Raw genomic sequence first — 14,778 nt, forward strand, 5'->3', positions numbered from 1 at the left:
TAGACATGTATTGTAGGCATTCAATATAGCACAGTAACATCCAGAATTAAATTTACCATCTATTTTCTGTCCCACCAGTGTTCTCTTCAGACTTTCCTGTTGGGATCAATAAAACAACAATTAGCTAAGTATCTAGTTCAAAATCTTAGGATTAAGTTTGATTTCAAACAGTAGAGGCTTCCAGTGGGATTACGTTGGATCATTAGCTCTTGATGGCAACTGTGATCTGTTTGTACCCAAAGCTTTTCTGATACCAAACGTGTGGGTTTCCCACACCAAGAAACTCCCAGTTTTTAGTAGGTGCCAACTGGGTGTCCTACAGTTAATTTACTTCTGACACTAACTACCCAGAGTTAACACAGACCTCAAAGTTGAAGGGCTCAATCCCACATGATTGCCCCTCACTTTAGATACAAATCACGTGGAGTGGGTCCCCAGGTTACCCACATTTTTATCCAATTTGTCTACAAAGCAGGGTTCCCATGATCCCCTTCTCAGGTAGGCACCAACTGAGTGTCCTACAGTTTAATTTGCTTCTGACACTAACTACCTAGAGTTAACACAGAACTCAGGGCTATACTTCACTTACTATTAAGGACATTATAAAGAATGCAGCCACAATGGGGGAAACAGGAGAAACATCTGTAACAAAAACAAATTAATAAAAATAATTAGATTTTAAAAAAAGAATGCAGCCGGATGAAGAGGCACGAAGGGCAAGGTCTGAAAGGGCCCTGAACACAGGAACTTCTGTCTTTATGCAGTTTGGGATGTGCCACCCTCTCGGCACACGGATGCCTTCACCAAGCTGAAAGCATTCCAAACCTTTTTGTTTAGGGTTTTCATGAAGGTGCTACCACGTAGGCATGATCGGTAAAATCACTGACCATTGGTGATTCATCAACCTCTAGCACCTCACCCCAGCTGAGAGGTTAGAGCATGAAGTGGGGCTTAAAGCCCAACCAACCCTTCAATCACTTGTTTGGTTCCTCTGGCAACCAGCACCCCTCTTGAAGCTAACTAGGAGCTCGTCAAGAATCACCCTCTTAACATAAACTCAGATATTGTTGAAAGGGGCTTTCTATGAATAACAAAGGACACTCCTCTCATCTTCATCATTCGGATAATGCCAAAAGTTTTAGAAGCTCTGTGCCAGGAATAGGGAGGAAGACTATATCTATATCTATATATCTATATCTATATCTATATCTATATCTATATCTATATCTATATCTATATCTATATCTATATCTATATCTATATCTATATCTAATCTATATCTATCTGTATCTATATCTATATCTATATATATAGATAGATATAGATAGATAGATATACATCTTATTATATCATAATATAACAGCAGCCCTCTCCATTACCTGTCAACTCATTCTTTCAGAAACCATTCAAATGTTAACCCCTTCACAGAGTCTACCTGATCCCAGTGTTTCTAGGTATGTTCTCCCTGTTCTCTGCTCCTGTAGCACTAGTTTGCCCCATCCTGATGCTGATCAGTGGTGCTGCTGACCGGTTCTCTCATCTTCCTGTTGCCACACACAAGGTGAATGGCTTGTTATAATTTCATATCTTTCTGAAGCTTCATTTTTTTCATAATGGTAAACAATGTCAATAAAAATAATGCCTAATTTATGGAATGCTTCAAAAGATTAAATGAGGTCATAATACGCATAGCTGGAACATATAGTAAGTGCTCAAAAAGTGACTGGCTGACTCACCTCCTAGAGCAAAATATTGTGAAAAACATGCAGAACCTGGAGTTTGAAGATTCACTTCCCAGTTTTGTGTTTTGGCTTTTACAGGGCTGTGACCTGGTCATGACACCCATATTTTTAGTACTTTTATTATCTCTGCTAGACAGTAGGATGAATGATTATAATTCAAAAGTGTATTTTGGGGATGAGGAATTTGTCTGTAAAGATATTCATAGACTATAAGATTTTTGCTAAAATGTAAACAGTGATTATAATCAAGCGCTTCAACACAGGGATCAGGTTTTGTACTTCTTTGCATTTTTTTATTAGGTGAACAATCATGAATTACATGACCAAACATGAATAACAGAGTGGCTTTTATGTAGAAAGTCTTTGAGTATTGGTTGATTAAATTTACTTTGATACCAGTTCTCCATTTCTCACATACAAACACATTCCACATCCTGTTGAGGGAAACCTCTGCCTTATGACTTCCCCCTTAACCCAGGGCTTAATCAGGCACCAATTTTCTTTGAGAAAAACTGTATGTACCACCTGCTTGACAGCCCTGCTTTCAAATTTTAGCTCCATTAATCCACTCATTACAAGGATGTCGAATAATCCTCCTTAAACACTCATCTGACCATACCAGTCCCTTACTCAGAACCTTCAATGGCTTGCTTTTCCCTAGCACAGCAAAGCTAAACTTCTACCTTGAATTTTAACCCCCCATCTGTTTCTATTCTTCCTAGGCAATATTATTTTTCATTACTTCTTAACAAGCTTCCACTGCCTACTGAGACAGGTATATTTTTTGTCTCTAGTAAAGTAGGCCCCAAAGATAAAAATTTGCATAAAATATTCAGTAGCATGTTCCTTATTTTCCCCTCACCTTCTATGAAAATACACATGCTGTTCAAGTCTCCTGGAATGTCTTCCTCTCGCCCATCAGTTTGCATAAATCTACCAAAGCTCTATGACCTATACATCTTTCTTCCAGTTCTCATTAACCACACCCCCCCTTAATGTCATTACATAGTCTTTTAACATAGTCTAAAATGTAGTCAGTGATATGAGATTCAGAAGGTACCATGGGACATATACATCTCTGTCCCTCAGCAGCTCCTCATTTCCCTCCTTCCAGATGTGTTCTATATATAAACAAATATGATATATTCTTCCCTCATCCCTTCCCCTCCTCTCTTTGTAACGGAGACAGTGAAGACTATGTCCCTAAGGAAGTCTCATCCCAACAAAAACATGAATGAAGTGGTTGAGCAAGTCAGACTGGGATCTGGGGGAAGAAATCCCAGGCAAAGTAAACAGGGATTGCCAAGTCCTCCACTTGGCAACAAACTTGCGCTCCAGGAAGAGCAAAGTGGGTGGGAGAGAGAGGATGAGATCACCGCAGATACGGACAGAGCCGGACAGGGCCGGATAGAGCCGGATAGGGCCGGATAGGGCCGGATAGAGCCGGACAGGCCAAATTGAGGAGGGAGATCTAAACCATTCAAAGAAGTGAGGAATTTATTCTAAACTTGATGATAGTCTATGGTAGGATTTTGAGCAGAACATGCCTATTCACGTTTTAAAATACTCATTATGGATACTCTGCTGAGATTTGACAATAGACAAATACAGAACAATCAGGGAAGATACTAGGGGTTCCAGGAGAACAAAAAAAAGCTGCAAAAATGGGTCTTGACATTACAAATCAACTGAAATGACAGATTATTTAGAAATTAATGACATTACTATATATTCAAACCTAAAAACTAAAAGCATGGTGCTACGTGGGGGGGGGGGAGGAATTCATGATAGTAAGGACATCTACTGAAAATATTAAAAGTAGGCAAACTACACAGTTAGCTAAATGAAAGTAGAATTAAGAAAATAAGGTAAAATGAAGAAATCTATAAGCAGAAAAGTTATATAAGTAAATTAAGACTGAAAACTAATTCATTGAAAAAACAAGTGAAAAGGAGAAAATTGGCAAGTTTGAAGAAGAAGAAAAAAGAGAGTAGACATATTCAAACCTGTTATAGGTAGCTCTTGGAAGGGTGGTACAGTTCATAATTCCACCTTTTCTAGAGTTGGCCTCTGATATATGGTGATTGGATCTTGGTGCCCAACTCCCACCCCATCTATAGAATGTGGTCCTGTCTCTGTAGCCACCATTCACTGAGCGAGGACTGGAGAGCCCACCCAGGCTAGAGAAATCATATATTTTTCCGAGAAATTTGACATTTAAAATGTGAGAAGCAGAGACTGAGTGGCTGGCGTGTAGTGGTCTTTAATGTGCTCCTGCACATGTGTGTAGGCTCTCCAAAAGTTATTTGGGTTCGTAGGTAAAAGGCACCAATTTTCACATCCTTATCATCCATATGTACTCAATTATGCCTTTCTCATTTTTATGTTTACAATAGCCTTTTTCTCCTTTGCAAAAGAGGCATATAACTCACTCAGGCTTCCTGAGTAATTGCACCAGTGAATTGTACCAGTGTGTAAAACCACCAGGGGGTCAAACAAAGAACAGTTGAGAACATTAATGTTGGTGTTGAGAAGGTGAATGCCTAATGATTAGGTGACAAATCCTCTTACAAATCAGGGGATTTATTTTTCACTGAATTAAATAAAATTTAAGGAGTACCTAATAAAGTTTCCATTGATTATTATTAAAAATAATTAATAAAACATTACTAAGTAATATTTTTCATATAACCATATTGAGTTGAAAGCATTGAATAACTGTGCTATATCAAAACTCCTTCCAGGCCAGTTATTCATTTATGTGAATAAGCTTTCTCAGCACTTATATCTATGAAAAAGAAAATAGGAATATTTGAACAATAATAACACTCATCAATGAATATATGAATTAATAAAAATAAATGAAAAACACACACATAAACAGAAAGGCTTTGGCCCCATGAGTTTCACCAAAAAATGCATTTTCCATTAAATTTTACATTTTATGATTGATAATTGTCAAAATTTGTGGGGTTTTTTTGTTTGTTTAAATCAGCTGAGAACAATAACCATAACAATCCGATTAAATGTAATTTGACATAGAAACTTCTAGTACAAAATGAAAAGGCTAATAGTGTTTTAAAGGGTAAAGGCAAAAGCTTGCAAAAGGTGGAAACATGAAAAATGCATTGCTTGCATGACCTTTGCTCAGCCTTCTGTTGAGTACAGATTGCCCATCAGGCCAGAAACCACCCAGCAGATGCGGGATGTGATAGCAGACCAGTCCAACAGCAAAGTGAACAATGAGCCATGCAGAGTATGTCAACAGAAACTTCTGGAAGCTAGAAACAGGAAATATAAGCTACACCCTAACCGTTGTTTGGGGCTGACTCCATTTTCAGATTCAGCCTGGTTGCACCCAGGTGCTTGCAATAAAGTCATTTTGCTCCTCCTTGGCCTTGTGTTGTGGATGTGATGCCCACCGGCTCAGAGCTTTCACAGAAATCAAACAGTAAACTTACAGGCATAATTTTTTAGTAGAAAAATATTAAAGAATCATAACTAAAAGATGCTTAAGCATAAAATATATGCATCACCTTGGTATAAAGTTTTATTGGGTCAAGTGAAACAGAAAATGAAAAAAAAAAGGAAATGATGTAAATTTTTTACTTATAAAACCTTTTTAAAGATATGGATTGTGGTAGGTGTCAAATCACTATGACAGTGAGATTCCACTGGATACATTTAAAAGTGATAAAGCAGTTTATAGGTCATATATTTACTATATACAGAAAATTATCTATTTGTAGCTATTTAAATTTATAAAACAAATTTCAATTTTCAATTTAAAAATTCTTTACAAATATGAAATTATATTGTACTCCTGAAAGAAATACAATGTAATATGTAAATTATATCGCAAGTAAAGACATTCTGGTGGAGATACATAAACAAAATATTTGACCACCTCCTTCCAGGGAGAAGACCCACCCCTGAAACCTGAGCTGCTGAGGTCTGGGAAGAGCGTCTTCCTTTCACAAAGTAAGTTACATTTGCGATTAAAAAAGCCTTAAGGATGCCAGATTTTTATAGTGTTCAAGTTAAGAGCACAACCTGGGAACTTGAACCTTTGATAGACCACTTGCTCTCTTTATGGTATTGGACAAGTAACATACTGATTTATGCTTCAATTTCTTCATTTGAAAAGTGGGGAAAATATGGTACCTATCTCAAACATTGTTATAAACATCTCTATGAACACAAAGCACTTAGGAAAGTAGCTTAAAACACCCCAGCAAATACAAACTTTCTTTTGACGTCCCATATTTTTTCTCCATAATCAAGCATTGCTGAATTTCATTTCATAATATGTTTGCTTTCGTATAAAATTGTGGCTCCAAATATGGAATACAATGAATTATTTATTCCACCAAATCTTTATGACATTGATTCTCCATCTCCAAAAGATGTTCTCTGTCATTACAATCACTTTGCACACTTGCTTGCACACCGCCTCCCAAAGCACAGTATTTTCTCTGCTTAACTTCCATGTGTGGCTGGGTATATGTGTGTGTTTGAACTGGGCATCATTTTGTAGTATTATTTCCCAAGGAAAAATCACCTTCCCAACCTCTCTGAGGAGCCAGATCTGCTTACTTTGTAGGAACTATGTATAAAGGAAGGCAAACTGTGTGTATAAGCTCCTTCCTAGGATGCTGTGCACTTTCAAAAGCTGAATTTCAAAGAAGTCATGTCGGTGTCTTATGAAATTAGTCACTAGAAGGACTTGATGCAGCTTTTAAAGAAATGAAAGTTCCCAGAGAATGCTAATGCTTTTCTAGAATGAGCATCAGTAGGCAGGTAAATCAGTCACACAAAATGAAATTATATATGCACCTATTAAAGATTACCTTCTTGCTAAACAAATGAAGATTTTGATGAAACATATTGCTTATAGTCGAAAGTCCTTGATTGCGGGGAGATGATGGCAATAGAAACTCTAGACAACTTGTTGGAGTGAATTCTTTTTACAGAAATATTGAAAATGCAGATTCAAAAAGGGTATTTTACTTTCTTTCAAATGTTTGAAATTAGGACCATAAAAGGAATAAAGTAAATATTTTAGTACTAAATCATCTTAGAGGGTAAAATCTTGTTTTTTTTTGGGGGGGGGGGTTGTTGTCGTTAATATAAATACGATTTGTTCAAAGCAGTATTTGAATAATTTAGCATGTGTGGTTGAATAATTTACAGTTAAAAGTTAGATAACAGATGTTTACTAGACACTATGCATGTGAAACAAAAAATGGATCTCTTTCTTGGTAAAGATAAAGGGGGAAATCAGAGGATGTAAGAGAAAAATAAAAGGCAAATCCACTTTGAACAAAATCTAGGGACTTCAGTGAGGCTTGAAGGTCTTAAATGACCAGCAGACATTGTGCTCATGTAGCACCAGCACTTAGCAAGCTCGAGATCCCGACGGCAAAGGTCTCACCAAGCAAAAGGTTCTCTTTCCGTGGAATCCTTAGAACAAAGCGAGAAAATGAATTCGTATCCTGAAAACTAATGCGGCGCGTTGGCGATGGGTGGTGCGTCAGCAATCACTGTCAATGGCTGGAGTCTGGTGTCCGCTTCGGTTCTGCGTCTGTTAAATTGGCAGTTTCATCACCATCTTCCACTTCTCACCCCTGTTTGCCGTCCTCCTGCAGTTGTGTCTGTCGAGTCCACGCCAGTAAAGGACCTGGTGGAGTTGCCCTGAGCACACACTTTGCCTCGGCAACTCCATGTCACTTGGGCACTGGAACTTAAAGGAGAACATTACGTTTCTAGTTTTTGCTTAGCTCTGTGCTGGTGCCAAGCCAGCTAGCTCCAGTCAAGGGTTTTAGTAAATAAAGGCAATAAAACCTAATAGGAAAGAAAGCCAGGGCTTTCCTCCATACTGTATTTTTTTTCTCCAGAAAGAATTCCCCTTCACATATAAGGTTTCCTTTCCCCAGCAAGTCTGCTTTTGGCCAAAGCCTCCTCTTGCTGAGTGACAGTGGGTTCAAATGATACAGGAAGTCACTTTTGACCTCTCGTTTCATTTCACTTTGTCACAAGTGACAGGTGTTGCAGCTGAACTCCTCCCCTTTTCCTTGCAGGACTAGTGACCTTGAGCTTATTGAAGGTGAGATTTTTGTTTTTCCTACGCAAAAACCTGTAAGGAAGTAAATGATTATCTCACGATTTCCTTACTAAATGGTTCGCACAAGTCTAATGCTGTGATTTAAGTATAATTTGTCATCTTCAGTGCAGTGCGAAGTTAATGTTTAGGCTGTATTGTTTTCCTTGGCTGGTTTTCACTTGGCTCATTCATGCCAATCTCGTGCCTTTTCCTCTTTATTCTTTTTAAATTTGTACACTTGCCTGAATGAAAGGGAGTTTATGTGGAAGGAACTATGTTGCTACTGGGAAGATTTTTGTCAAGTACTTTAATAATATCTTAAATAATAGTGATGGATGTGTCCACAGACAATTAAGGTGAGGAAATTAGGTATTTTGATTTGTTTTATGATGCATGCTACTGAATTTTCCCCCACACTTTAGAGACTGTGGTTTTACATGAATTTGGTTTCTAAAGGCCAACACTAGGGGTCACCCTTCCTTATTTTAAAGTTTTAGTCATCACCCAGAACCCACTGACACTCCATTAATCTCAGAAGTAACCAATTTTGTAAAGGAACGCAAAATACTTTTGGCTCTAAGAGACCTGATAATTTTGCTTTCTACCTTGCCCTGTCATAACAGGTTCATGAATGAGGAAATGTTATTGAGTTTTTTGTGGCAAACAAACATTTTGAAAGTAAAAATGAACTTGGTTTGAAGCAGGACTCTTTAGACAATAAACATTTTAGGATATAAAATAGAAGGTAATAATTGAAATCCTTAATTTTAAAAATGAGTTTTCATGTGATAATTTACTGATAGATAGAATAATGATTTGTCGAATTAAACAGGACAAATATCTTCATAAAATAAAATGGGAGGAGTTAGGTAATTAATGGTTATGCGTATCCTAACTATGGGTTTATAAAACTTGTCTGAGAATGAAATTGTAGGTAAAAGCTCATGCCGAGCTATACAATGTTGTTTATTCCTGTTTACTTTGGGGTTTGTGTATGTGTGATTCTGATCAAAAGAGTATTTCCATTTATAATAATACAAAGAATTTATAGGGTAGCAATCATTAGTTCATAGATTTGCTGCACAGTTCAATGTTGGCGACAGGCCTTATTGTTTTATATAGGCCTTATACTTGTATTTCTTGGTTCCTATCTCTTCTCAGTTGGAATATTTTAAACATAATGTGGACCTAGAAAAGATCACTCAGAGTCCCAAAGAGAGCTCCTTCTTTCAATAATTCTGATCAACAGGCTTACATTCCTTTTTTTTTTTTTCAAACTTTTACCTTTGCCTTCTTCTCCTGGTTTTGAATAGGTTTCTATTGATTTTTCATTTTAGACACCTAGAAAACAAAGACAGTATGTTCAGTTATTGAATGCTTATTATGTGCTAGACCTTAAGTCTTCGCATCACCTTCATTGTATAGGTAAAGACAGAGGCACAGTGGTTTAAGTAGCTTTCCAGAGTGGCACCTGGACTGAGGCTGCCTGACTACAGAAACATGGTCTGGCGATGCCGAGGTTGCCAGCTGACCATGATTGTACATCAGTTACACGTGGGGAGCACATATTTAAATATTAGGTGGCAAATGTATGATTTTCTGTAGCCCTCTGAAAATAGTGATGCAATTTGAAAGAAGAGATTCTAACAGTGGTATTTTGGACACAATAGTGAGATCGGTAGGTCACCTATTTGGGTGTAGAGAGGATCGCACAATACCCTAAATTGTCCCCACAAAGGGAGCCGCATCCACCTGGAGGGAAGAGTTTCATTCGCGTGCAGGGGCAGCTGTCTCCATGGCAATTTCGGGCGACACACTGCTGCCGCCTGCACAGTGACATCCCAGTGTGCTGAACAGGAAGACAGGAGAACCTGAAAAGATGATTCTGAAGAATGAAAGTCAATTTTTATTTATTTGTTTTTAGGAACTCTCAAATTTTAAAGCACTCTTTTCCTTATTTTGCAATATGAGACTAAAATATTGCTCAACACTAGTTAAGATGAGATTGGGGTTGGGGGTGCAAGGGTCACCTACTAACAGATGCAGCAGGTTGTAGGTGACAGGAGAGAGCAAGGGAGAGACAGAGCCCAAACTGAGTTTCCAGAAAGGGAAGGGAAGGGATGAGGTTTGCCCCAGGCATGGACCAAGGGAGCTCTTCTGTGTCAACTTCTACATGGCAGTCTGGACACTGTACTTGCAAAGTTAACATAATATTTTGCAAAATTAAGTTTGATATGAGCAATTCAATTTCCCTCATGTTGTTTTCAGAATTGACGGAAACCCAATTTGGGGGATGAGGAAGCCTCCTCCTGCAAGCTGGAAGCCCATCGAGTCCTCTCTGCCTCCGCATCCACAGTGCCCCTCAGTGTAGACCTCTCGTTGGGACTAAGAAGGCCACAGACAGCAACCACACGCCCTGTGTGGGCTTGGCTGTCCTAGGAACCCACCCTCTCTCTCTGTTCTTTTCTCTGAGGGACTCCTTCTCCCTGCCTCACCCAGCCTTGGCACTAGCCGGTGGAGAGAGGAGAAGAAACGAGCAGGAAAGGTCTTACATGACTGATGCTTTCGTGAGCTGGCATTGAGTTTCCTGAGACTTGAAGACATTATTTCAAACCAGCCTTTCTCATAAGGCACTTTTGTGGGTTACTCACAGACTCCCTTCCTTCCACCTTCTGTTGTTGAGGGTCTCACACCTGTGATCTCCTTGCGAGGGAGAGAGACATCACTCTCTCTAAATGGTTTCTTCGAAGGCCCTCCCTTCGATTTTGACATGAAAACAAAGGGACCCCTAATTCCCTTGCCCTTGGTTAGGGGAGGAACACAGCACACCGACTCTGCAAAAATTCTCCACTAAGTCACTCCAACCCTTTCATACACTCTTGGTGGGTGGGGATCAAACACCCACTGGACCAGTCCACTCCCCATGTTCTGCAAATCTCCTTGATGGCCTTGCACTTGCCTGATACGTGACGTTAGGGCTTTGGTGGAAAATTGAGATTAAAACAGTTCACTGTTAATCAAGTTAGGACTTGTGCCAATATGCTGGGGGAGAAAACACACTAAAATGCCACATGGTTAAAGTGTTTGCCCAGGGTCACCTCTCCAACAAATGGCAGAATCTACTTTTTTGTTATTATGGTAATATAGACATAACATAACATTTGCCACTGTAACCATTTTTAAGTGTAAAATTCAGTGACACCAAGTACATTCACATTGCTGTGCACTGAATATCCTTTTAGACCGAGGCTTTGCTACTTCCAGGCTACGTGCACATTTTGAGATTCAGCTCAGCGTGGCCATCTAGGCTCCATGAGAGGTTCACCAGGCTCTTCAAATACCCTCTTCTTTCTCCAGTCCCTCCCGTACATCCAAATACCTCCTCTATGTCGAACAGGTTTTCTTATATAAACATCTCACTTTTAAGTCCTACTCAAAATGATGGTTTAAAAGTATCCTTTCTCAAGGAGAGTTGTTCTCTTCCACCCAGTCTTTTCCACCCCCTGGGCTTTCCTTGTGCCTCTCAGCTCACAAGATAATCAGCAACAACATTTTTTTATGTTTGAGCTATCTGAAAGAGTAAACCCAGGTATTATCAATGTACTAACTCTAAGACCTAAATACCATCCTGCCTAAAAGTTTAACCATATCCTATTTCATAATTAAAGCAATTCAGGCATTGACTTCATGTTTCCTGCCTTGAGCTAGGATATCACCCATTTATTAATTCATACAATATTTATAAATATAGAAGTCAGAAATTAACCATAGAGAAAAAAACAGATACATTTACTACATAAATCTGAAGTGTTATTTCAAAGGACAGGGTAGAAAAGAATACAGTGATACCTCGGTTCTTGAACATAATTCGTTCCAGGAGGACGGTCGAGAACCGAATTGTTCGAGAACCGAAGCAATGAAACCCAATAGGAAAGCGGACTCCACAAAGCGTGACTCTCTCTGCACTCACACTGATGACGCAGCAAGGCGCGCTGGGCCGAATGAACGCCATTCGGCTCAACTCGGCTCATCTCGGAAGTTCGAGTTCCAAATATTTGTTCGGATTCCGAGACAAAACTTTCTCGAATCTCCTGGTCGAATACCGATTTGGTCGAAAACCGAGGCGTTCGAGAACCGAGGTATCACTGTACAATCCAAGGGACAAACTGGATTTCTTTTTGCATAGTATATATGCCAGAGCTGGTTTGACACTCAGCGCTTTTGTTTGTCCACTAATATTTCTCGTGTTTGATGCGACTTTACATTACTCCTCCCCCGTTGGAAATCTGCTCAGCACCCCCTTTGACTGTGGGCTTATCTTGGTGCTTTCAGTCTCTGAGACCCCTGGGCATAGGGTGGGCTCTCGACCCAAGCCGGCCAGTCAGAGCAGTCCCTATGGGCCGCAAGAAGGCTCCGTGGCTTGTCCCACAGCCAAAGGCAGGATGACCTGAGACTCTCTGTTATTAGTAACGTGAGGCTGAGTTGGATGGAAGTGCAGGTCACAGAATCCTGTTCTTTGCTCTGAGGTTATTAATCGGGGGGGTAATGTGAATGCGGAATGGCCAGTGACAATACTTTTTCTTCCCACATGGTTATCTGATAAAGAGAAATGAGGTAAAAGGGAATGAGGGCGTTGATGTGAGAGGACTAGAGACAAGAAATCCATTCAGCTCTGGTGACATCGTTTCGATACTAGAATCTAGATCCTTCAAGTAAAGTCCTTAATGCCCTTAGAAAGTTTTCCCTTTATAACACTTTTAGTTATTTTTCTGTAATTAAAAACCTGAAGGATCTTGACTAACAAAACTCTTTTTATATTAATATTCCTTTCAATCAGTAAGAAACATATTCACAACTTGAGAAATGGGCAAAATTATGAAGAAGAAATTAGAAAGGTAAAATAAATAAATAAATAAAGTCCTTATTTCATACTTGCCACTAAACACAAAAGATTGAGATAAACTGAAGTTTTAAATGTAAGGAAAATGCTCAAGAAGGAAATGTAGATGTATATATTTTTTCTAATCTTGGGTAGCAAAGATCTTTCTTATCATGCAAGGATCATAGGAGTCATCAGGGAATAGATAGTCAAATTTTACTACATGCAAATGTAAACAAGATTAATAATAGATAATACGTTAGGATATTTTTTTAATACTTAAAAACAGAAGTGCAAAATTTAAAGATAAACAGAATAATTCAATAAAAGGGAGAAAAAGACAACAGACAATTATTAGAATAATACAAATGGTAATAAATAAATAAATAAGGCTTAACCTCAAGATAATTAGATGCAAAAGAAAATAAGGTATCTTCTTTTTTACTCTTCAGACTGATAATGATCAGAAGATGCAACTGCTTTTAGTATAACATCTGCAAAACAAAATAGGACTTTTTAATGCACAATCAGTAGGAGGGTGAATTGGTAAAAAAAATATTTTGAGGATTGGACAAAATATTTTTTGCATTCATTTAAAAATATTCATTGAGTGCCAAAAAGATGCCAAGTATTGTTCTAGTCACTGGGGATAAAGCAGTAAACAGACAAAAATCTCTGACCTTACAAAGTTTCATTCCATCAAATTGATTGTGCAAACCCTTTGACCCAAAAATACATTTATGGAAATTTATTTTTAAAAAATGTTTACACAAAGTTCACTGAGGTTTGTTGTGTAAAATGCTATTCATTATAGCACTTAGTCAAAAAATTAGAAACAAGCTAAAATTTCATCATTATAGGACTGGCTGAATAAGTTATGGTATCCATTGTGTAAAACTTTCCTGTAGCTATTAAAAATAATGAGGTAGGTTTAAGTCTGTGTGTTTAGACAACCTATATTTATTTATGTTTGTATCCATGTTTGCACAGGAGAAATTCTGGAAGTACATACATAAAAATGGTTTCTTCTCAAGGTGAAACGATGACAGACTGGCCTTTCGTGGTGCATTTCTAAGTGGTGTGAGTGTTTTCTAAAGGGTATGTTTTGTTTGTATAATCAGATTTTTAAAATGAAGTATCTAAAAATGTAGAACCTTAGTTATCAAAAAAATTCAAATTAATACATGTGATACTGTTATTGTCTTTCAAATTGTTTAAGAAATAATGTATTAGCAAAGGAGTGGGGAAGTGTAGACTCGGATACACGGATGTTCTATAGTCACCATCTTTCCTGCTGGCAGGCAGCACTTAGGCAGTCAGCTGTCAGGCCAGCTTGTGGTTTTAGGCAATACTGCCCCCTAGCGGTCACCATTCTCTGGTCCTACATACTCAGCAACTTCTAGGGGAAGAGGAAAGAACTGGGAAGTAGACATCATCCAGGAGTCAAGGCATAGAGTCCACACAAGGAGAGCTTTAACCACCTAGTAAGACATCAGTCTGTCTACCCCCAATCCTGCCTTTGTTGTCTGAGAAGCAGGCCAGTGATGTGAAAGGAGAGGCCCAATGCTGTGAAGGAGCTAGGTGTTGAGAACGGGAGAGCTTCCTAGTTGGCTAAGTTAAAAAAAAAAATACACTGGTGTTCAGAGGTCAGGAAGCGGGCAGGGCCTGGTGCAGTGTGGGCAGCAGAGGGGCTGTGGACGAGTGGGGACCGCCACCAGGGGGCCTGCAGAACTGTCCATGTTCCCTGCACTCTTCTAGCCCAGCAATTACAGGAAAGGAAAACAGAAAAAACACCAACTCCCTCCTAATTTGTTATCACAGTACATTAGACACATTTGTATTACCAGCAGGAGGCCAATGGAAAAAAATCCACTTATCAAAGACCAAAGGAAATGTATTTGGCATTCCCACATATTTATGACAAGAATGATTATTACAAATTGTAGATATAATCTAAGGTCCAATAATAAGGAATGGCTGAAATAAATTTATGATATTATCATGTGATTGAACACTGTATAACTTTTAGAATTATCTTGAAGAATACTTACTGT

This window comes from Molossus molossus, unplaced genomic scaffold, assembly GCF_014108415.1.
Source record: "Molossus molossus isolate mMolMol1 unplaced genomic scaffold, mMolMol1.p scaffold_m16_p_8, whole genome shotgun sequence".
Classification (NCBI taxonomy): domain Eukaryota; kingdom Metazoa; phylum Chordata; class Mammalia; order Chiroptera; family Molossidae; genus Molossus; species Molossus molossus.